This window comes from Phacochoerus africanus, chromosome X (genome assembly GCF_016906955.1).
Source record: "Phacochoerus africanus isolate WHEZ1 chromosome X, ROS_Pafr_v1, whole genome shotgun sequence".
In the NCBI taxonomy this organism is placed as follows: domain Eukaryota; kingdom Metazoa; phylum Chordata; class Mammalia; order Artiodactyla; family Suidae; genus Phacochoerus; species Phacochoerus africanus.
Window position 1 is genome coordinate 83,650,126 of NC_062560.1, and position 24,784 is coordinate 83,674,909.

Consider the following 24,784-nt stretch of genomic DNA (forward strand, 5'->3'; position numbering starts at 1 on the left):
TGGCTTGGACTTCTTCATAGAATGACAGTCTCAGAATAATCAAACATCTTAGGTGTTGGCTAGCTTCCCCCAGGGCAAGTGTTCCAAGAGATCTGAAATGGAGACTGCCACTTTTTTTTTTTGCCCCTGCTTTTTAGGACTGCATCTGCAGCGGCATGTGGAAGTCCCCAGGCTAGGGGTCAAATCAGAGCTGCAGCTGTCAGCCACAGCCATAACCACAGCAACATTAGATCCAAGCCGCATCTATGATCTACACCACAGCTCATATCAATGCCAGATCCTTAATCCACTAAGCAAGGCCAGGGATCAAACCCGTATCCTCATGGATACTATTTGGGATGGTAACCTGCTGAGGCACAATGGGAACTCCAAGACTGCCATTTTTTAAAGGTCCAGGCCCAGAAAGTGGCACATATTCTATTGTTCTATTATATTCTATTATTCACAAAAAGACATAGAAGCCACTTGATTTCATCAGAGGAGAAATAGATCCCACCTCTCAATGAAGGGAGTTTCCAAGCATTTGAAACCATTTTTAACTGGCCATAGGATCCAAATTTATTTTTTCCCAAATGTATATAACCAGTTGACCCACTAAAACCTGCATGGGGTCACTACCAACAAAAGGCCAATTTAAACTTATTTTTCAGGGAAGATTTTTGCCCCATTATCCAATACCAAGCTTTCAGATGGGTGATTTTTCTTTACTGTCCCTTAGTGTGTGAGGAGGAGTATCTTTATTTCCAGTTTACCTTTTACTGAAACATAGCTTTTTGGAATTCCAGTTTTACATGAGAGTAGGCATCTTAAAGTAGATGTCCCACCTGGTTGACTCTGGTTTACCATACCCCACAAGGTCATAAAAAAATGAAAGCTCTAGTTCACAGTTTTGTTAATGCCCTCAAAGAAAAAGCAAGGTTACTTCTCCGGGTTCCTGTTCTTGTTTTAGTTTTGCTTCTTTTGCATATTCTTTCCTTTCTGGACAACTCATTGATGCATTAAATACACACACACACACACACACACACACACACACGTAGCATTGTTGAGCAAAATCAGAAATTAATTAATGCCCGCTTTATGGAAATGAAAAGGAGTGGAGAAGATGAGAAAACAGACTTGGAAACTGTGCTCCAGGAGTGCGGAAGTCATTGGAAACTATCATTGCTCCCTTAATTACTGCAATACATTGATTTATTTTGTTTTACATTGAAAGTGATATTGCTATAGCTCACCCCAGGGAGACATGAGATAGAAAGGTAGAACATTCTCACCCCATCTAGGTAAATAGTAAACCATAAGTAAATTACTACTATTTTCTGTAATTTATAAATAGTATTCACCTAACGAGGAAATACTTTAACATTCCTTAAACTGCTTATGTCTTCCAATCATTGTTACCAGGTAGATGTGAAGATTTGAACCTTAAGAAATAAATAAATAGATGAGAACTCATGGCAATTTGAAATGGTGGTATCCTATATTATATTTGTTGTTGCTCTTGTTGTTCCATGTGTTTGTTTTACTTGGGGACATCTGTACGTGTTCCAAAAAGAAAATCATTGAATTATATGCTTTAAAGAAAGGTTTATTAGCAAGTAAGTTTTTAAAACAAAATTCAAGGTCTTCTCCCATGCCTAAACCTGGGATGAGGTGATATAGTACAGCAGTTGCTATGATCCAAATGTGTCTCCTCAAAATTCATATGTTGAAATTCTAACCTCCAAAGGGATAGTATTAGGTTGTGAACCTTTGGGAGATGACTAAGTCATGAGGACTCTCATGACCTTTTATAAGGGCATGAGATTAATGCCTCAGTTCCTCAGAGAGCTCCCTTGCCCCTTCTGTCATGTCAGGACACAGAGAGAAGGTACTGTCTGTGAACCAGACTCTGGTACTATCTGTGAACCAGAGAGTGGGCCCTCACCAGGTGCAAATCTGCCAGTGCCTTGATCTTGGCCTTTCCAGCCTCTAGAACTGTGAGAAATAAATTTCTGCTGTTTATAAGCTGCCCAGTATCTAGCATTTTGTTATAAAAGCCCAAACAGACTAAGTAAAGAACAAGCTACCTGATGTTACTTTCTAGCACCACCATTTCCTAAAGTGATCATATTTGTCAAGTCACTTCATCCCTCAACCTTAGCTACCTCATCTGCAAATGTAAATAAATGAATGTTAAATGAGATAACACATGGCAAGTATAAGCTGAGCCTTAATGCTTATTTGCCTGGCACTTAAACACATAAATATGAGTTGTAGTTGTTGTTGCTTGCGTAATAATTATTAATATGAAATGAACCCCAGGTATGATAAGATCAGGATATTTGTTATATGCACTATTTGATGGTTAATAGGAAGAAAGTCAATATTTTTTACATATATATTGAGATGACTATTTGACCTAAGTTAGTTTAAAACAACTGCACCAAAGTGGATGTGGCAATTTTCCTGCATCTTTCAATAAGGACCATGGTCTAGTCTTCTATGAATGGTATTTATGAATACGAAAATTTTCAATTAATGAGGCTCTTCTTACAACCATTACCATATTTCACATAAGACTGAACAGTAATGTCCATTATTGCACAGAAAGGCAACAGGAATTAAAGGGAGTCCACTATGTTTAGGAGCTCCTGTTGTGGCTCAGAGGTTAATGAGGCCGACTAGCATCCATGAGGAGGTGGGTTCAATCCCTGGCCTAGATCAGTCAGTTAAGGATCCAGCATTGCCGTGAGCTGTGGTGTAGGTCACAGACGCAACTCAGATCCCGTGTTACTGTGGCTCTGGCATGGGCCGGCAGCTATAGCTCTGATTGGACCCCTAGCCTGGGAAACCTCCATATGCCATGAGTGTGGCCCTAAAAAGACAGAAAGACAGACAGACAGACAGACAGAAAGAAAGAAAGAAAGAGGGAGAGAAAGAAAGAAAAAGGAAAGTCCACTATGTTTAAAATTGTTGTATTTTTCACTTGATCAAGAAAGTGTTGACTGAGCTGGCTTCTTCAGTGTGCAGTTGCACTTACAGTTTTATTTATTAATGATTACCAATGGCCTTCTTAATTTAAATGTATTGTTCAACAATTACCTTTTGCATTTGAACTGAAAAAAGAAGAAATTCATTTAATTGTTAGTAATTTTTCCTCATTATAGAGAAAGGCTTCCTTACTTCTTGGTAGCATAATAATAATAGCCAGATAAAACAATGATTTAGCAAATAATAACTCGTTTTGCTCTTTAAAGGCCAAACTATAAATCCAAAATGGCCCATATAGCATATAAGCCAGAGGGCTGAAAAGAGTATATTTTCAAAAAGGGATCTTGGTAGGAGTTGAGGATAAGGGAGCTCTTTCTCTTATCCCATTGTATCTTTATAATAATGTGGTCACCACAGAAACACAAATCAGTGCACTGATTTAGTCCTCCTATTTTTTATTCTTCTCCCTTTCTCAACTTGTACATTCACCCCCCCGCCCCCAGACATGATTTCCTTACCATATTCTTAGAAGTGACTTATTGTGATAGCAGATTTGGGTGAATAATTCTGTCTTTCTGCATGAAAGAGAAAGAAAAACATATGATATGCATTAGTCTTGTTCTGTGGTTTGACTCTCAGCTGCTCCCAAGCATCTCACAGAGGACTAACCTGGGTCTGATTAGAGAAATCTGAGGTATCAGGACGGTCACACAGTTTCTGGCAGCTTCCTTGTAAATTAAATCCAAGTAATTTATTCATGATGGTATCACTTTCAATTGTAGAGAGACAGAGTGAAAGAAAACAGTCTGAACAGTTGGAAAACAGAAACTCTTGGGCTTTTTTTCCCCAGCCTTAATGTCAACTACCTCTGTAGCCTGGGTATGCATCCCAGAAGAGTACTTTAAGGATCAATTATCTTCTTAAATGCCTTGAATGTGGAAATCTGCTAAATAAACATGTGCAAGATTGAACTCACCAGAGGAAAAGAGAGACTGGAATTGGGGTGGGGTGTTAGGGGTAAGAGGATTATAGAACAGCTATATAGTGATAGACTATTGAGTGTTTGTTCATTCTTATTTTGGAATGATACGAAGAGAATATCCTTAAGAGGTATATCACTTTATATAAGCTGAAAGAGAAGAAAGCTGAGAAAAAAATCATCAGAAGCTAATAGAATACTGTGATCCATAACCAGTGACTAGAGATGGGAGGCCAAGTGAGGATGAGGGTGAACCATATAATAATATAGAGCTAGGGAAAAAAAAAAAAACAGAAAGCTAATCTTTCAAGAAAGGAAATAGGACACTGATCTTAGGAGGCAGGGAGCAACTGTGGTACAGAAAGCAAGAGACAAGACAGGATAATTAGATGGACTTGTCCCAGAGGAAATAAGTCAGGAGGAAGAGGAGGTGGGTTATATTAATGTTGTAGGTAGATGGACACTATAATACCAAATCAAGGTTGCTGATCCAAAATGTAGGAGTGGAAACATGATATAGTCAGGACTGCAGGGAATGATTGAGAATGAGATGGAAAATTTATGGCTGCAAGGTAATGCTGAGGAGGTGGACAGTGAGACAACAACGTGGTCAAAAATACAGTTGCAGTAAAGTATTGGAATATGAAAGGAAAAATGGAAAAATAACACAAAGAAAGAGAGAGGTACTGAAAATTAGATGACACTGAGGGGGAGGGGCAGGAAATTACAGGAAAAGATTTGTAGGGTAATAAGACTGAGCTTGGGTCTTAGACATGCATGCTCTCTAGGATTTGAATAAAGGAGTTCTGAAGCAGGAATGGAACTATTCATATATATGATTGGCTCATTGAACCCAGTATCTCTTCCCCATAATTGCCTTAGATGTCCTGTTTGCATTTGCTTCTGTAGAATAAACGTGTACACCTGGACAGATCACTCTGCTATCCCATTAGCCTGTCCTCTAAGAAAATAATCATACCTTGCACTGTAAATTAAGAGGTTTAAATGCCATCATTCCCCATTATTTCCTTTCAGGGCAGAATTCCATCCAGCAAGTTTTGCTAGTACTGTTACCAGTCTGGACCTTTGGGAAATCCACTTCATTAACACCCATCATTAACTCAAGCTTTAAAGTTTCAACTGGAATTTTAAAGTTAAAACCTTGTTATGAGCTTTTCTTTGCTTATCTTTATTTTATACAAAGTTGGCCCCCAAAATGCTTACAGAGCATTTCTTGAAACCCAGATTACAAAATTACTGGTGATTTAGCCAGTTACCCCTTCTGAATTGGCTAGATAAAAGCCATAAACCTTAATTACATAATAAAGTTCCCTTCTAAATATCAAAATCCCTAAGAGAGCAATCATTTGCAGTATCCAGACCAAGATTTTGTATGCAAGATCACCAAGTATCCCACACGGGTTTTGGGCACAGGCTGTTACTGCTTCATGGCTGCCTTGCTAGCTCAGCTTGACTTGCTTAATCCTCTGCCTGGCCTGCTTTATGTCACCCAAGCTAATTGATCCACAAAAGATAGAGGGGCCTTGGTTTGGAATAAAGTTGCCTCTTTTAGTATTTTATCCTAAACAAGTGCAATTGCTCCACCCATAGGTTACCTCAATTAGCCACTCAAGATTGGCCCATCTACTTATTGCAACAACTTGTTAGATACATCATTTTTTAAAATTATTATTCCCAAATAACTCCTTAATAAGTGCTCACTGCAAAAAAAAAAAAAAATTTGAATATATGGAAAACCACAAAGAGAAAAACAAAAGCAAATTTCCTGAATAGCTATTTCTCCAAATAAGGTAGACAAATGGCCAAAAAGTATATGAAAAGACTCTCAACATCACCGATCATGAGGAAAATGTGAATCAAAACTATAATGAGATAGCACTAGAATGATGACTATTTAAAAAAGTAGGAAATAATAAGTGTTGGTGAGGATGTGGAGAAATTGGAACTCTAGTGCAATATTGGTGGGAATATGAAATGGTGCAGTGTTATGGAAAATAGTATGGAGTTTCCTCAAAAATTTTAAAAGTGGAATTACCATATGATCCAGCAATGCCATTTCTTAGTATTTATCCAAAAGAAGTGGAGTCTGCTGACAGCACAGTGGGGTTAAGGATCCGACATTGTCACTGCTGTGGTGCAATTTGGTCTCTGACCCTGGAACTTCCACATGCAGCAGGCACAACCAAAAAAAAAAAGAGGCAGGATCTGAAAAAGACATTTGGCACACGCATATTGTAGCATTATTCACAGTAGCCAAGAGGCAAAAACAACCCAAATGTCCAGTACATGAATGAAGAAAATGTGGTATATACACACAACGGACTACTATTCAGCTTTATTTTTATTTTTATTTTTTCCGCTGTACAGCATGGGGACCAAGTTACACATACATGTATACATACATTGTTGTGTTGTGATGTAAGTATTTAGACATAGTTCTCAATGCTACACATCAGGATCTCATTGTAATTCCATTCCAAGAGCGATAGTTTGCATCCGTTAATCCCAAACTCCCAAACTCCCAATCCCTCCCACTCCCTCCCTCTCCCCCCAGGCAGCCACAAGTCTATTTTCCAAGTCTAAGATTTTCTTTTCTGTGGAAATGTTCATTTGTGCTATATATTAGATTCCAGTTATAAATGATATCATATGGTATTTATCTCTTTCTGGCTCATTTCACTCAGTATGAGAGTCTCTAGCTCCATCCATGTTGCTGCAAATGGCATTATTTTGTTCTTTTTTATGGCTGAGTAGTATTCCATTGTGTATATATACCACATCTTCCTAATCCAATTGTCTGTTGAGGGACATGTAGGTTGTTTCCATGTCTTGGCTGTTGTGAACAGTGTTGCAATGAACATGCACGTGCATGTGTCTTTTTTAAGAAAAGTTTTGTCTGGATATATGCCCAAGAGTGTGATTGCTTGGTCATACGGTAGTTCTATGTATAGATTTCTAAGGTATCTCCAAACTGTTCTCCATAGTGGCTGTACCAGCTTACATTCCCACCAACAGTGCAGGAGGGTTCTCTTTTCTCCATAACCCCTCCAGCACTTGTTATTTGTGGACTTATTAACGATGGCCATTCTGACTGGTGTGAGGTGGGACTTAATCAAACTGACAAGCTTTTGCACAGCAAAGGAAACCAAAAAGAAACCAAAAAAATAGCTTACAGAATGGGAGAAAATAGTTTCAAGTGATGTAATGGACAAGGGCTTAATCTCTAGGATATACAAGCAACTTATACAACTCAACAGCAAAAAAGCCAATCACCCAATGGAAAAATGGGCAAAAGACCTGAACAGACCATTCACTAAGGAAGATATACAGATGGCCAACAAGCACATGAAAAAATGCTCAACATCCCTGATTATTAGAGAAATACTATTCAGCTTTAAAAAAGGAAATCTTCTCCTGTGCTACAACATGGATGAACTTTGAGAGCATTATATTAACTGAAATAAATCTATGACAAAAAGTAAAATATTGTCTGATTTCACTTATACTAGATATATAAACTAATCAAACTCTTAGAAACAGAAAATGGTGATTACCAGGGGTTACAAGGAGGGGAAAATGGAGAGTTGCCATTTGATGGATATAGAGATTTAGTTTTGCAAAATTAAAAATTCTAGAGATCTCTTGCCCAAAATGTTCCAGAGATCTGTGAATGTAGTTGACATTACTGAATTGTACACTTAGAAATGGTTAAGATCATACATAAATTTTAAGTTTTATAAAAATCACAAAAATGTTAAAAAAAAAAAAAGCAGCAGCAGCAATAACTTGAAAAACACATGTGCATTGCTCCTTATGGACTTGTTGAGCCTGGAACATCCAGGATGTGAATAAGCCTGGGCTAGCCTACTGAACGATATAAGACCACATCTCAGCAGATAGTTAATCAGGCTCCAGACAGCTAACCAGTCACCAGCCAACCCAGCAGCCAATCACAGACACATGCATGAGCCACAGCAAAGATCTTCTGAGCCTGACCCAGATCAGCAGAAGCTCCCTGATGAAAATAGTCTAAATTTTTGCCTGCATATTTTTGAGCTAAATAAACCATTGTTCTTTGGGGGAAATTTTTAAGTAAAACAGAAGCCACTCAAAATTCTACTTAGAGGGAACCACTTGTGAACTTATATAAGTAGTGTGTATGTGTTCATGCACATACTAGAATTCTATCAGGTGTTTACACCTTTATTTCTTTAATTCCAATGCCTTGATGTGAGGCACTCAGCTTGTTTTCAATATCGTGATATTGAAAATAGCACTGAGATGAGCACTTTGTGGATATATTTTGTGTAAAACCATGATTATTTTCTTAGGATGAATTCTTAAACATCGGATATCTGGGTGAAAGCTATATAAATTAAATTACCTGGGTTTCTTAAAAGCATTCACTATTTATTTATTTATTTATTTATGCTTTATAGGGCTGCACTCGTAGCATATGGAAGTTTCCAGTCTAGGGGTCGAATTGGAGCTCTAGCTACCAGCTTATACCACAGCCACAGCAACATGGGATCCAAGCCACGTCTATGACCTATACCACAGCTCACAGCAACGTCAGATCCCCAGCCCACTGAGAGAAGCCAGGGATCAAACCCACATCCTCATGGATACTAGTTGGTTTTATTTCTGCTGTACCACAACAGGAACTCCCTAAATCCTTTTAAAATGAGGCAGAGTTTCCTTTTACATCTGGTCACCAATTTAGACTTTTAAAAAATCTAGCACTGGAAGTTCTCATTGTGGCTCCAATAGGTGAAGGACCTGACATAGTCTCTGTGAGGATGCCATACAATCCCTGGCCTCACTCAGTGGGTTAAGAATTCAGCATTGCCACAAGCTGTGGCATATATCACAGATGTGGCTTAGATCCAGTGTTGCCATGGCTGCGGTGTAGGCCTCAGCTATGGCTCTGATTTGACCCCTAGCCTGGGAACTTCCATTTGTTGCAGGTGTGTCTGTAAAGAGAAAAAGAAAAAAAAATCTAGCATTGTTTATCTGTAAAAATCATTTGATTGACTACTTTGGGTGTGCAGACAAAAATGAAATGAAATGAAAACACATTTAGTGAGCAAATTCTTATGATAGTTGAGAGACATACAAATGCAATCCAAATAGAAAAAAGAAAAAGCTTATTACTGCTATTCTGATGTCTGCCTGGTCTATAAAATGTAGCACATTTTTTAGTGCCTGTGGTGAAATGCAGCACACATTTGAGTGAGAAACAAGGCACTGAGAGCCTTATATGTTAATAAGGCTGTGAGATGTACTAAATTATTTGAGCATAAATGTCCCCCAAACACTTAGTTTTATCCACACCCTTGAAGGAATAATATTAAGGTCTGTCTATTGTTCATCTTCATCTACTTTAAATGCCAGCCAAGCTGTGACTGATTCATATCAGAAGGCTATGCAGCTGAAGACTCTCATTAAAATGGCATGAATCGACATTCTTTTTATTAAGTAAGCCTTCATCCTAGCTAAATATTTTGGACCTCAAGCAAAGGAAACCCTTTCTTTTTCAACTAAGAAGTAAATATGTGTCTAATCTCTCTTAGTCCCTGCAACGCAGTATGACCTGGTTCTTATATGTGCTCGTAAATAGGGGGAAAAGCAGTATTTCCTGAGGCAGAGTAGAGTGTCTAGTTCTAGTTCAACATGGTGAGTACAGACTAGGATATTTGGATAATGTTCAACAACTGGTGACTTTGTGGGTGATGTGGACAAAGAACATTACAAAATGCCTCCTAAACATTGAGTCTCTGACTAAGAGGAGGCACTGTGAACAAAGAATGTCACCTGTCATATCAGTAAACAAAGGATGTTGTGGCCATTGTGTACCCTGAGGAGACTCAGGATGGAGAAAAGCAGGAGACAGGCCCCAGATAGTTAAGGTGCATATCAACAGAATAATTTCAATGAGCCCAGATTCTTGTATCTTCCCATACATAGGAAAGCACTAAATTCATTAACTTGAGATGTCTGGTTTTCTTTAAGTAACATTAATTGTTTGGTGTTCTGACTACCTGATTTTTGTTGCAAAACTCCTGTATATCCTGTCTCCTCCCTTACCTCTTTGGAGCATCTCTCAGAGCTTTCTGAGAGGATGTCTCCCAGATTTAAGTCCTTAGAAAGTCTTCCAGATAAAACATAATTCTCAAATTTTAGGTTGTATATTTTTTTCCAGTCAACAGTGACTAATATGGGGGGAGGGCATTCTTATAAGCACATAAGTTTTAATTTTCAAATGTATTTAAAGGTGCTTTGACATTTCTTGGTAATTCTCTGCACATATTCCTTTAAGAATTAGCAGAATATTGAATCAGTATACAAGCAACCAATAACTAGCCCTGTAGGTTCATCTCTGGGCCTCAAATCTTACAGAGACTGCTTAGGAAATAGCTCTTCATATCGAGTTAGGTAAGCTTAGTAGTAAAATGCACCATTTCCACACACAATCTTTCTCTTTCTAATTCCTGGGGTGTGTATGTGTGTTGGAGGAGGGTCAGTGAGTGTGACTGGAGAGAGTCTCCAATATCATAACACTTGAGGTCAACAGTTCCACTGAGCCCCAAGGAAATTGTCTTCACTACTGTTCCATGAACTTCATTCACAAAGCAAATGGTGAGAATGGATCTTATAAGGTTCAAACAATGGAGCCAAGTCAGTGTGAAATTGAGCATTGAGAACAAATTTAAGAAGATGCAGTCATTTTATTTCGGTAATTGTTAAAATAATTTTATTTCTTTTTTTTTAAATTTTTTAATTTATTTTTTCCCACTGTACAGCAAGGGGATCAAGTTATCCTTACATGTATAAATTTTTTTCCCCACCCTTTGTTCTGTTTCAATATGAGTATCTAGACATAGTTCTCAATGCTACTCAGCAGGATCTCCTTGTAAATCTGTCCTAAGTTGTGTCTGATAACCCCAAGCTTCCGATCCCTCCCACTCCCTCCCTCTCCCATCGGGCAGCCACAAGTCTATTTTCCAAGTTCATGATTTTCTTTTCTGTGGAGATATTCATTTGTGCTGGATATTAGATTCCAGTTATAAGTGATATCATATGGTATTTGTCTTTGTCTTTCTGGCTCATTTCACTCAGTATGAGAGTCTCTAGTTCCATCCATGTTGCTGCAAATGGCATTATATCATTCTTTTTTATGGCTGAGTAGGATTCCATTGTGTATATATACCACCTCTTCCGAATCCACTCATCTGTCGATGGACATTTGGATTGTTTCCATGTCTTGGCTATTGTGAATAGTGCTGCAATGAACATGTGGGTGCATGTGTCTCTTTTAAGTAGAGTTTTGTCCGGATAGATGCCCAAGAGTGGGATTGTGGGGTCATATGGAAGTTCTATGTATAGATTTCTAAGGTATCTCCAAACTGTTCTCCATAGTGGCTGTACCCAAAGCAATCTACAGATTCAGTGCAATCCCTATCCAATTACCCATGACATTTTTCACAGAACTAGAACAAACAATCCAAACATTTATATGGAACCACAAAAGACCCAGAATCACCAAAGCAATCCTGAGAAACAAAAACCCAGCAGGGGGCATAACTCTCCAAGACTGCAAGAAATATTACAAAGCCACAGTCATCAAAACAGTGTGGTACTGGTATCAAAACAGACAGACAGACCAATGGAACAGAATAGAGAACCCGGAAAGAAACCCTGACACCTATGGTCAGTTAATCTTTGACAAGGGAGGCAAGACCATAAAATGGGAAAAAGAAAGTCTATTCAGCAAGCATTGCTGGAAAACCTGGACAGCTGCATGCAAAGCAATGAAACTAGAACACACCCTCACACCATGCACAAAAATACACTCCAAATGGCCGGAAGACTTAAATATAAGACAGGACACCATCAAACTCCTAGAAAAGAACATAGGCAAAACACTCTCTGACATCAACATCATGAATATTTTCTCAGGTCAGTCTCCCAAAGCAATAGAAATTAGAGCAAAAATAAACCTATGGGACCTCATCAAACTGAAAAGCTTTTGCACAGCAAAGGAAACCCAAAAGAAGCCAAAAAGACAACTTACAGAATGGGAGAAAATAGTTCAAATGATGCAATGGACAAGAGCTTAATCTCTAGAATATATAAGCAACTTATACAACTCAACAGCAAAAAGGCCAATAATTTTATTTCTTTTGGTGGTGGCCACTGGGATCAGGAACCTGCTCCCTTACCTCACCTCCCTCCTCAAAAAGCAAACAAAAGCTTGTTAATGTAGTGCTATGAGGAGTGGTTTGATTCTTGGAAGAATAGGAGGATTTATTTGTTCATTTCCATTTGCGAAGCATCACGTGGGTTTTGCAGACAACACTGATAAAAGAAATAGTTCAAATGCCCATTTGGTCCGGCCTTCACACACACAATTACATGCACATACATATACCTTCTTACTTGCAATATGTTCAAATAAACACGATTTCATTCCACTTTAGAAAAATAATTTATAAAAGATATTTATGGTTTTAGCATTTATACCTAAAGTATGGTATTTAGGAAGACACAACAACCTCTTGCTAGCTCTCTTTCTCTCTCTCTCTCTCTTTCTCTCTCTCTCTCTCTCTCTCTCTCTCTCACACACACACACACACACACACTTTGGATAGAAAAACTTAAGCATAAAAATTTCCCTGGTGTATAACCTAGAAATGGTACAGTTAAGGTATTTTAAATCTTAAGATCCATGATTGAATTCTACCTTTCCCCACCCCAAAAATATTGGTTATGTGTTTTCTTTTTAAACACTCTCATCTTTTAATTTCTCACTTGAGGAATATAGGGCCTGAATGAATATCCCTGAGATATCTTATTTATAGATACAGAAAATAGGGTGAAATTATGGGCAAGCAAATCATTCAAGTACATATATGGAAAATGAAAGTAAGCATGGTAATTAACACAGATGAAAATTGGAGTTCCCATCGTGGCTCAGTGGTTAACGAATCTGACTAGGAACCATGAGGTTGCAAGTTCCATCCCTGGCCTTGCTCAGTGGGTTAAGGATCCCACGTTGCTGTGGCTGTGCTGTAGGCTGGCAGCTACAGCTCCAATTCAACCCCTAGCCTGGGAACCTCCATATGCAGCAGGAGTCGCCCAAGAAATGGCAAAAAGACAGGAAAAAAAAAAAGAAAATAGTTCGTATTCTTCCCTAGATTTCTTGTGGGTGATAAATTGCCTTAGCTAGAAACTGTATTTTCAAGTTGTAAATCTTCATATGACTAATGACTGCCCTATATCTCACAATGAAATTAGAGAGCAAATATTAAGATATAGTTTTTATTTATCTGTAAAATTATAATACCAGAGTAACAGCATGAACCTGTACATGAAATTATGGCCACAAGTTATTACTTGATGGCCATTTTCCCCATTAACTTATATAGGTAGCAATAGGTGGATAGAAATGCAAGATAAATAAAGTTCATAGCCTACATCTTGTCAAGTGGTTAAAAGATTTCCATTGAAGGGAATAATTCATGTTGGAAATATTTATTTTAATTTTAATCTTTCATGTATTAAAAATTCAGTTGACTGAAAAGGAAGATCAGAGTTATCTTGCAAACATCTTTGAAGAGTACATTTGCCACACCTTAATTGGTAGGTTTACTGCAGAAGTTTTTATAAGTGGTTATCTCTGGTTTTCCACATGTCAGATGTGTCTCAGCCAGCTGTTAAACTGGAAAAAGGCACATCAGAAAAATAGTATTTCTGTTGCTTTCCCTGGGCATCCAGTGTGAGTTGCTTCCTCAGTCTAAAGATTACCTGAGAGGATTTAGTTAAGAACTTAAAAGAGTTTTCAAACATGTCCGTGAATTTTTGGGTATCATTCACATTTTTTTTAAAGCTCCTTCCATAGCCCATAGTCCATGGTGAGAACTAACCCAATTCCAGCATAGATGGGAAAAGACTGGCTTTGATCCATAGCTCAGCAGTTGTTAAATCTCAAGTTGAATTACATAAGCCATATCATGATGTGGAAGAAGTATTTGAAATCAAAGGCCATTGGCATAGAAAATATAGAAAGTATAATGCTTTTAATTCTTGGAATTTAATCACAGTCTGAATGTCCATTCATCCAGGATGCTATGAGGGAGATTTCTATATTGGGTGTATCCTCTGAGGTCCATTCCAACTTTCTGATTCTATGACTTGGAGGTAGAATTATTAAAAAGGAGTATTGAGGGCATAGCCTTATCCTGATGATTTTAGTAGTTTTCTTACTTAAGACACTGGGCAGATTAGAAGATGCTCCCTTTGGTAAGGTAACAAGGTATAGCCCAGAACTCTATAACAAAACACCTAGGTCTATCAATTTGCCCATTTGATCATCACTTTATTATAATTCATATTCTATTAAACAATGAGTCTGGGAGTTCCCATCGTGGCTCAGTGGTAATGAATCCAGCTAGGAACCATGAGGTTGCGGGTTTGATCCCTGGCCTCGCTCAGTGGGTTAAGGATCCGGTGTTGCTATGAGTTGTGGTGTAGGTCACAGATGTGGCTAGGATGAGGCATTGTTGTGGCTGTGGTGTAGGCCGGCGCCTACAGCTCCAATTAGACCCCTAGCCTGGGAACCTCCATATGCCGCAGTACAGCCCTAGGAAAAAAAAAAATGAGTCTGGCAAGTTTTGGTGATGAAAGAGTAGCTTATATCAACTAAAACTCCTAGAGCTAACAATTATAAACTCTGGGGAAAAAACAACAACAACAACAAACATAATTGCTATTTGAAGGAACTGGAGAGTAAACGAAGCTTTCAGAAACTGTAGGGTTCTTTGACTCCTAAAAAAAGGAAATCACACTGAGGACCTCCTTCATAAATCTTTTCCCCTTTTCCTAGCCTGAGCATCATGCGCATCATGGAAATAGAGGGGAGCTTAGAAGCACAGTTGCAAGCTCCACCCCTGTATGTTTCCTTCCTTTCCAGGATTTCCCCCCTCAAATTACAATCACTACAGCAGCCACAGACTCTGTCCTCTAACACAGGAGACAGGAATGTTTTTATATAAAAAGCCAGATTGTAAATAATTAAGACATTACAATACAATTTTTATTGCATATTCTTTTTTGTTGTTGTTGTTGTTGTTGTTGTTGCTATTTCTTGGGCCGCTCCCGCGGCATATGGAGGTTCCCAGGCTAGGGGTTGAATTGGAGCTGTAGCCACCGGCCTACGCCAGAGCCACAGCAACGCGGGATCCGAGCCGCGTCTGCAACCTACACCACAGCTCACGGCAACGCCCGATCGTTAACCCACTGAGCAAGGGCAGGGACCGAACCCGCAACCTCATGGTTCCTAGTCGGATTCGTTAACCACTGCGCCACGACGGGAACTCCGCATATTCTTTTTTATTTATCTTTTTTTATTTAAACTTTCATAAATATAAAAGCCATTCTTAGTTCGCATTTTTAGCTAGTGGACCCTAAAGAAACAGGCCAGATTTGGCCAGGAGGCAGTAGTTTGTCTACCCCTGATCTAGTACCTCAAACAAATAAGACTGCAGCATCTAATGTATATATATTTGGATTCTCAGAAGGAGAGGAGAGAGAGAACAGAGCAAAAATGCATTTGAAGACACAATCCTGAAATTTTTCCAAATTTGGTAAAAAGCATCAATGTACTAATCTAAGGAACTTAAGAAGCTTAGTGAACTCTCAAGAAGTATAAATATGTAAAACAAAAGCCAAGGCTCTTCATAAGAAAATTTTCCCAAAACCAAGTACATAGAAACTGTTTTTAGATTATTAACACTAAGTAGACTGTGAAATATTAAGGTTGCATATTAAAATTCCTAAAACACACACTAAAAATAATACAAAAGGTCACAGATGAAAAGCTGCAAGAGGAATTCAAATGGAAAATTAAAAAAATTAATTAACCCAAAAGAAAACAGCAAAGGAGGAACAGAGAAACAAAACTCTAATGGGACTAGTAGAAAACAAATTGAAGAGCAAAATACTAGACTTAAACCCAGTCATGTCAATAAACTATTTTACGTGTGAGTAGACTAATCTCTCCAACTGAAAGGAAAAGATTTATAGACTGTTTTTTTTTAAAGTAACCTTATCTATGCTATAATGGACATTACGTTTTGATATTATGACACAGATAGGTTGAAAATAAAATTATGGAAAAAATTAGATGTACAAACAATAAATATAAGAAAGCTTATATGTCTATTTTTAGACCAAGGAGACTTTAAGGCAAGGAATATAACCTGAGATAAAGAGGTAAATTTCATACTATAAAAGGGTTAATACATGGGGAAGACAACAAAATTTGTTTTCGTAGCTAATAATATTACTTCAGTAAAAGCTGGTAAAACTAAAGGAAGAAATTAACAAATCCACAAAGGGCTGTACATATATGCTCACAACCTGAGAAAGCCCTCAGCTCTCACCTCTGTCTGACTTTCAGGCCCTGCACAAACAGGAAGTGAAGAAAACGGCAGAGTTGTAAATCACCTGACTGAGTATTGAGGGCATATCCTGAAACATACACTCACACAGGGCCCATCTGCAAAGTCTAGGAGATTTTTAAAAATTCTAAATTTTAAAGAAATTTCTGTGCAATCATTGGCTGACCACTAAGCTGAAAGAACAGAGACTTCAGTGGCCATATGCAACAAAGAATGCAGAGTTTACAAAACTAGTTTAGGAAAGTCTCTAACAAACTACTAATACTATACCAAGCAATACCAACAGTCCCGGGGGGGGGGGGGCGGGGGGCTTATTTCTGGAGTTGCCACATTATAATTTTCTTTTTTTTTTAATGATTTTTTTCCCATTATAGCTGGTTTACACTGTTCTGTCAATTTTCTAACTGGACAGCAAGGTGACCCAGTCACACATATATTTATACATTCTTATTTCTCACATTGTCATGCTCCATCATAAGTGACTAGACATAGTTCCCAGGGCTATACAGCAGGATCTCATTCCTTATCCATTCCAAAGGCAATAGTTTACATCTATTAACCCCAAATTCCCAGTCTATCCCACTCCCTCCTCCCCCGCTTTGGCAACTACAAGTCAGTTCTCCAGGTTCATGATGTACTGATCTACGGAAAGGTTCATTTGTGCCACATATTAGATTCCAGATAAAAGCAATATCATAAGTTATTTGTCTTTCTCTTTCTGACTTACTTCACTTAATATGAGAGTCTCTAGTTCCATCCATGTTGCTGTAAATGGCATTATTTCACTATTTTTATTGGCTGAATACTATTTCATCGTATATATGCGCCACAACTTCTTAATCCAATCATCTGTCCATGGACATTTGGGTTGTTTCCATGTCTTGGCTATTGTGAAGAGTGCTGCAATGAACATGTGGGTGCATGTGTCTTTCTTAAGGAAAGTTTTGCCCAGATATATGACCAAGAGTGGGATGGCTGGGTCATATGGTAGTTCTATGTATAGTTTTCCAAGGTACCTCCATACTGTTTTCCATAGTGGTTATACCAATTTACATTCCCACCAACAGTGCAGGAGGGGTCCCTTTTCTCCACACCCTCTCCAGCATTTGTTATTTGTGGACTTATTAATAATAGCCATTTTGACTGGTGTGAGGTGGTATCTCATGGTAGTTTTGATTTGCATTTCTCTAATCATCAGTGATATTGAGCATTTTTTCATGTGCTTGTTGGCCATCTGTATATCTTCTTTGGAGAACTGTCTATTGAGGTCTTTTGCCCATTTTTCCATTGGGTTGTTGGCTTTTTTGCTGTTGTTTGTATATTTTAGAGATTAAGCTCTTGTTAGTTGCATTGTTTGAAACTATTTTCTCCCATTCTGTAAGTTGTCTTTTTGGTTTTTTTATGGTTTCCTTTGCTGTGCAAAAGCTGGTCAGTTTGATTAGGTCCCATTGGTTTATTTTTGCTTTTATTTCTTTTCCCTTGGGAGACTGACCTGAGAAAACATTTGGAAGGTAGATGTCAGAGAATGTTTTCCCCATGTTCTCTTCTAGGAGTTTGATGGTGTCTTGTCTTACATTTAAGTCTTTAAGCCATTTTGAGTTTATTTTCATGCATGGTGTGAGGGTATGTCCCAGTTTCATTGATTTACATGTGTCTGTCCAATTTTCCCAGCACCCCTTGCTGAAAAGACTGTATTTTTCCCATTTTATATTCTTGCCTCCTTTGTTGAACATTAATTGACCATAGTGTCTGGATTTATTTCTGGGTTCTCTATTCTGTTCCATTGGTCTGCCTGTCTGTTTTGGTACCAGTACCACACTATCTTGATGACCGTGGCTCTGTAATATTTTTTGAAGTCTGGGAGAGTTATGCCTCCTGCTTGGTTTTTATTCCTCAGGATTACTTTGACAATTCTGGGTCTTTTGTGGTTCCATATAAATGTTTGGATTGTTTGTTCTAGCTCTATGAAAAATGTGATGGGTAATTTGATAGGAATTGCTTTGAATATGTAGACAGCTTTGGGGAGTATGGCCATCTTTGCAATATTAATTTTTCCAACCCAGGAGCATGGAATATCTTTCCATTTCTTTGAATCCTCTTTAATTTCCTTGATTAATGTTTTATAGTTCTCAGCGTATAAGTCTTTCACCTTGGTCAGGTTTATTCACAGGAACTTGATTTTTTGGGAAGGTATTGTATTTTTGTTTTCCTTTTCTAATATTTCATTGTTAGTATACAGAAATGCAACTGATTTCTGAATGTTAATCTTATATCCTGCTCCTTTGCTGAATTTGAGAAGTTTTTGGATTGAGTCCTTAGGGTTTTCTATATATAGTATCATGTCATCTGCATACAGTGACAATTTTACCTCTTCTCTTCCAATTTGGATAACTATTATTTCTTTTGTTTGTAAGATTGCTATGGCTAGGACTTCCAGTACTATGCTGAATAACAGGGGTGAGAGTGGGCATCCTTGTGTTGTTCCATATTTTAGAGGGAAGTCTTTCATCCTTTCTCCATTGAGTATTACATTGGCTGTGGGTTTGTCATAAATGGCTTTGATTATGTTAAGGTATGTTACCTCTATACCCACTTTGGTAAGAGTTTCGATCATTAATGGATGTTGGACTTTGTCAAATGTGTTTTATGCATCTATTGAGATGACCATGTGGTTTTTGACTTTTTCTGTTAATGTGGTGTATGACGTTGATTGATTTGCGTATGTTGAACTATCCTTGTGAACCTGGGATGATTGCCACTTGGTCATGGTACATGAGCTTTTTTATGTGTAGTTGGATTCCGTTGGCTAAAATTTTGTTGAGAATATTTGTGTCTATATTCACCAAAGATATTGGCCAAAAGTTTTCTTTTTTGGTAGTATCTTTATCTGGTTTATGTATTAGAGTGATGTTGGCATCATAGAATGTCTTTGGGGGTGTTTCTTCTTATTCGGCCTTTTGGAAAAGCTTAAGGAGAATAGGTTCTTCTTTGTATGTTTGGTAGAATTCGCTTGTGAAGCCATCTAGTGCTGGACATTAATTTGTAGGGAGTGTTTTTATTACACATTCAATTTCATTTCTAGTGATCCGTCTGTTCAGTTGATATATTTCGTCTTGATTCAGTTTTGGAAGGCTCTAATTCTTTAGAAAGTTGTCCATTTCTTCTAGGTTGTCAAATTTGTTGGCATATAATTGTTCTTAGTATTATTCTCTTATGTTTTTTTCGTATTTCTGCAGTATCCGATGAGATTTCTCATTTTGTTTATTTGGTGTTTTTTTCTCCTCTTCTTGGTGAGACTGACTAGAGGATTGTCAATTTTGTTTACCTTTCCAAAGAACCAGCTCTCACTTTATTTTTTTAAATTTGTTTTCTATTGTTTTTTGAATCTCTATGTTATTGAGTTCCTCTCTGATCTTTATGATTTCCTTCCTTCTGCTGACTGTAGGTTTTATTGTTCTTTTTCTAATTCATCAAGGTGGTAGGTTAAGTTGTAGATTTGAGATTTTTCTTCTTTTTTGGACGAAGGCCTATATTGGTATGAATTTCCCTCTAAGCACTGCTTTTGTGGCATCCCATAGATTTTGATTGGTTGTAACTTTTTTTTTTTTTGCTCCAATGAATTTATCACATTTGTAGTTGTATAATGATTATCACAATCCAGTTTCACAGGATTTCCAACCCGCAACCCAAACACATCCCCCGAACCATCAAACTGTCTCCTCCGGAGACCATAGGTTTTTCAGTGTCTGTGAGTCAGCATCTGTTCGGCAAAGAAGTCCAGTCTGTCCTTTTTTCAGATTCCACATGTCAGTGAAAGCATTTGATGTTGGTGTCTCATTGTATGGCTGAATTCACTTAGCATGGTAATTTCTAGGTCCATCCATGTTCTAAAAATGCTGGTACTTCATTCCTTTTAATGAGTCATACTCCACTGTGTATATGTAAAACATTTACTTGATCCACTCCTCTGTCAATGAACATTGAGGTTGTTTCCATGGCTTGGCTATTGCAAATAGTGCTGGAATGAACATCGGAGTACATGTGTCTTTGTGAGTCATGGTTTCCTCTGGATAGAACCCAGGAGTGGGATTGCTAGATCAAATGGTACTTCTATGTTTACTTTCCTGTGGGTTGCCTTTTCATTTTGTTGAGGGTTTCCCTTGCTGTGCAGAAACTTTGAAGTTCGGTTAGGCCCCATGTGTTTATTTTTGTTCTTATTGTCAATTCTCTAAGAGGTGGATCTGAGAAGATGTTGCTGTGGTTTATGTCAGAGAGTGCTTGGCCTATGTTTTCCTCTAAGAGCTTTATAGTGTCTGGTCTTATATCTAGGTCTTTCATCCCTTTGGAGGTTATTTTTGTGTATGGTGTTAGGGAGTGTTCTAATTTCATTCTTTTCCATGTGGCTGTCCAGTTTTCCCAGCACCACTTATTGAAGGGGCTGTCCTTTCTCCATTGTATGTTCTTGCCTCCTTTGTCATAGATTAGTTGGCTGTAGGTGTGTGGGTTGAATTCTGGGCTTTCTATCCTGTTCCACTGATCTATATGTCTGCCTTTGTGCCAGTACCATACGGTTTTGAGGATTGTTGCTTTGTAGTATAGTCTGAAGTCTGGGAGCCTGATTCCTCCAGCTCCATTTTTCTTTTTCAGCAGGATGTCGTTGGCTATTCTGGGTTTTTTGTGCTTCCAAACAAACCTTAAAATATTTTGTTCGAGTTCTGTGAAAAACGTCCTTGGTAATTTGATAGGGATTGCATTGAATCTGTAGATTGCCCAGGGTAGTATAGTCATTTTGCTAATAGTGACTCTTCCAGTCCAAGAGCATGGTATGTCTTTCCATCTATTTGTGTCATCTTTGATTTCTTTCATCAGTGTCTTATACTTTCCAGAGCACAGGGCTTTTGTCTCTTTAGGTAGGTTTACTCCTAGGTATTTTATTCTTTTGGATGCAATGGTAAACGGGATTGCTTTCCTAATTTCTCTTTCTGATCTTTCATTGGTAGTGTATAGAAATGCCATTGATTTCTGTGTATTAATTTTGTATCCTGCGACTTGGCCAAGTTCATGGATGAGCTCTAACAGTTTTCTGGTAGGGTCTTTAGGATTCTCTAGGTATAGGATCATGTCATCTGCAAATAGTGATAGTTTTACTTCTTCCTTTCCGATTCGGATTCCTTTGATCTCTTTTACTTCTCTGATTGCTGTGGCTAAGACTTCCAAAACTGTGTTGAAGAATAGTGGCGAGAGCAGACATCCTTGTCTTGTTCCTGATCTTGGCAGGAATTCTTTCAGCTTTTCACCATTGAGAATGATGTTTGCTGTGGGCTTGTCATATATGGCCTTTATCATGTTGAGGTAGGTTCCTGCTATGCCCACTTGCGGAAGGGTTTTGATCAGAAATGGGTGTTGGATTTTGTCAAAGGCTTTTCCCGTGTCTATTGAGAGGATCATATGGTTTTTCTTCTTCAGGTTGTTAACGTGGTGTATCACGCTGATTGATTTGCGGATATCAAAGAACGCTTGCTTCCCTGGGATAAATCCCACTTGATCATGACGTACAATCCTTTTAATGTATTGTTGGATGTGGCTTGCTAGTGTTTTGTGGAGGATTTTTGCGTCTGTGTTCATCAGTGAAATTGGCCTGTAGTTTTCTTTTGTCGTGGTATCTTTGTCTGGTTTTGGTATTAGGGCGATAGAGGCCTCATAGATTCTTGGAAGTTTTTAAATCACAGTTTCAATATCAGTACTTGTGATTGGTCTGTTCATCCTTTCTATTTCATCTTGGTTTAGTCTTGGAAGATTGTACTTTTCTCAGAAGCTGTCCATTTCTTCTAGGTTTTCCATTTTATTGGTGTATGGTTGCATATAGTAGTCTCTTATGATCCTTTGTATTTCTGTGATGTCCGTTGTTACTTCTCCTTTTTCATTTCTATTTGATTGATTTGAGTCTTCTCTCTTTTTTGCTTGGTAAGTCTGGCTAAGGGTTTATCAATTTTGTTGATCTTTTCAAAGAACCAGCTTTTCGTTTCATTGATCTTTTCTGTGGTTTCTTTCACTTCTATTTCATTGATTTCTGCTCTGATCTTTATGATTTCTTTCCTTCTACTAACGTTAGGCCTTTTTGTTCCCTCTTGAGCTGCTACGGATGTAAAGTTAGCTTGTTTATTGAGCTTTTTCTTGTTCCCTGAGGTGGGCTTGTATTGCTATAAACTTTCCTCTTAGAACGGCTTTTGTTGCATCCCGTAGGTTTTGGAGTGTCATTTTCTTCCTTGTCATTTGCTTCTAGGTATTTTTTAAATTTCCTCTTTGATTTCTTCAGTGATCCGTTGGTTGTTTAGTAGCATGTTGTTTAGGCTCCACGTGTTTGTGTTTTTTGCAGTTTTGTTCTTGTTGTTGATTTCCAGTCGTATAGCATTGTGGTCGGAAAAGATGCTTGAAATGATTTCAATTTTCTTAAAGTTACCCAGGTTGGATTTGTAGCCCAGGATGTGATCAATCTTAGAGAATGTTCCATGTGCACTTGAGAAGAATGTGTATTCTGTTGCTTTTGGATGGAATGTCCTATACGTATCTATTAAGTCCATCTGGTCTAATGCTTCATTCGGGGCCTGTGTTTCCTTATTGATTTTCTGTCTGGATGATCTGTCCATTGCTGTAAGTGGGGTGTTAAAGTCCCCCACTATGATGGTGTTGTTGTTGCTTTGTCCTTTTAAGGTTGTTAGCAGTTGCCTTATATATTGTGGTGAACCGAGGTTGGGTGCATAGATATTTAAAATTGTTACATCTTCTTCTTGGATTGATCCTTTGATCATTATGTAGTGACCTTTTTTGTCCCTTAAAATATTCTTCATTTTAAAGTCTATTTTGTCTGATATGAGTATTGCTACTCCAGCTTTCTTTGGATCCCCGTTTGCATGAAATATTTTCATCCATCCTCTCACTGTCAACATGTATGTGTCCGTAGAAGTGAAGTGGGTCTCTTGAAGACAGCATATATATGGGTGTTGTTTTTGTATCCATTCAGCCAGTCTATGTCTTTTGGTTGGGGTGCTTAGTCCATTAACACTTAAGGTAATTATTGATATGTATGTTCTTATTGCCATGTTATTAATTGCTTTGGATTTGTTTCTGTTGCTCTTTTTTTTCTTTCCTGCTTCACTTGTTCTCTCCTCTTCTGGTTTGATGACTATCTTTAGTGTTGTATTTGAGTTGATTGTTCTTTGTTTGTGTATCAATGGTAGATTTTTGGTTTGCAGTTATTCCGAAGTTTTGATATGAGAGTCTATATGTATATGAGATTGTTTTAAGTTGTTGCTCTCTTAATTGCAAGTGCATCTCCAGTGTCCTGCATTTGTACCCTCCTCTTCTCATGATTCCAGATTTGGGTGGTATAATTGTGCTTGGATGATTTCGTATATTTACTGTATATATACACCTTTACCGGTGAGCCCTGTCATTTGTGGAAGTTTTGTTTCCTGTTGCTGTCTAGTCTTTTCTGCCTAGAGAAGTTCCTTTAGTATTTGTTGTAAGCTTGGCTTAGTGTTGCTGGATTCTCTCAGCTTTTGCTTATCTGTGAAGGTTTTGATTTCTCCTTCAACTGTGAATGAGAGCCTTGCTGGGTAGACTAGTCTTGGTTGGAGGTTTTTTCCCTTTCATCGAGTTAAGTATATCATGCCACTCCCTTCTGGCCTGCAGAGTTTCTGCTGAAAAATCTGCCGATAACCTTATCAGGGTTCCCTTGTATGTTACTTGTTTCTTTTCCCTAGCTGCTTTCAAGATGTTCTCTTTGTCTTTAATTTTGGTCAGTTGGATTAATATGTGTCTCGGGGTGTTCCTCCTTGGGTTTATTTTCTACGGTACTCGTTGTGCTTGCTGGATTTCAGTGAGTGATTCCTTCCCCGTGTTGGGGAAGTGTTCGGCTATTATCTCTTGGAATATGGTTTCTGTTCCCTTCTCTCTCTCTCGTCCTTCTGGCACCCCTATAACATGGATGTTGGTGCATTTAATGTTGTCCCAGAGTTCTCTGAGACTCTCTTCATTTGTTTTCAATCTTTTTTCTCTTTTCTGTTCTGCATCTGTGATTTCCACTAATCTGTCCTCCACCTCGCTTATTCGTTTTTCTGCCTGTATTCTGTGTTCTGCTGTTAGCTGCTTCTAGTGAATTTTTTACTTCAGTTATTGTATTTTGCATCTCTTCCTGTTTAAGTGTTATATCTTGTATCTCTTTGCTGAGGGTTTCCTGTGAGTTATCCATCTTTGCCTCCAGTTTATTTCCAATGTCGTGCATCATCCTCAGCATCAACAGTCTAACAAGTCTTTTTCCTGGAGGCTGAGAATCTGCTCATCGCTTAGC